Raw genomic sequence first — 1,092 nt, 5'->3', positions numbered from 1 at the left:
GTGTTGCCACTGAATACAACAGTTTAGCGTCGAGTTTCTCCCCGCTGCCCCACAGCGAAGGTGAAGTAAACTTTACCCCGTCTTCCTGATGTCCCCCATGCCATCACTCCATGCCATTGCCTACGCCTGGCAAGAGTGGTAAATTCCACAGCAGAACTGCATCATGGCCTGGTTAAATCTATAATGCATGTTACTGAAGGGGAAGTAAGAATTCGATATAGTGCAGCTCATGTTTCTTCTAATGTTTGGTGGTGTCCTTGGGCATGTACAATTATGCCGTAAGCATGAGTGATTCCCCCAACTTCTTGCAGTTTATCTTTTTCCCAGCCTTCCTTTGTCTAAAACTTTGAGCACGTTCCAGTCTTGAAGTTCTGTTTATCCTGAATGGTGAGATTTTGTAAAAATGAAAATGTATATGCATTTTTGTACATTTCTTCTAATACATGTATCTTGGTATACACCATATCATACACGACTTTGTACAGTTTTTGATTGAAGAGCTCTATTGCAAAATCTGGAGAAAGGCAGATTGCAAAGAATTGTTGTACTTGGTTCATCTATTGATTCAAAAGTGCAAAATTAGGTAAGCTCTCATCAAAATACGAACCAAGCAAATTTCTCTGCTATCTTTAGGTTGGCTAAATTGGTTACCATGACCAGGTAGGAAGAGAGCTTCTACTGCTTTGAAAAATAGTTTGTGAGTCCTTCCTCAGTATATCATACCAAACATTTTAGCAGTCTGCTGTCAGCCTCAAGATGGTTTCATGCCTCCTTGGAATTCCAATATTTAGATACAGCCTAATAGCCAGTTTGTATTTTTATCCCTGCTTTGTAAAGAAACCTTCTAGTTCTCACCACTTGGAAGTCTATGGACTATGTCTGGCGAAATTTCAGAGAGCTGATGGATTTGGTAGGACTTCCAACATTGACCCTGGAAATGTAGGGTAAGATTGGCTAGATCCTTCACAGGGATAGTCAGTTGTAGCCTAGGCTGATAGTATCAGTATTCTATAATGTTTACTATGCTCAAGTCCTGTGTCTTAGATTTTAAAATTCAAGGATAAGAACAATTATGATACAACCCTTTGCAAC

This window comes from Varanus komodoensis, unplaced genomic scaffold, assembly GCF_004798865.1.
Source record: "Varanus komodoensis strain SLA01 unplaced genomic scaffold, ASM479886v1 scaffold9, whole genome shotgun sequence".
NCBI lineage: Eukaryota > Metazoa > Chordata > Lepidosauria > Squamata > Varanidae > Varanus > Varanus komodoensis.
Note: the sequence above shows the minus strand (reverse complement) of the source record.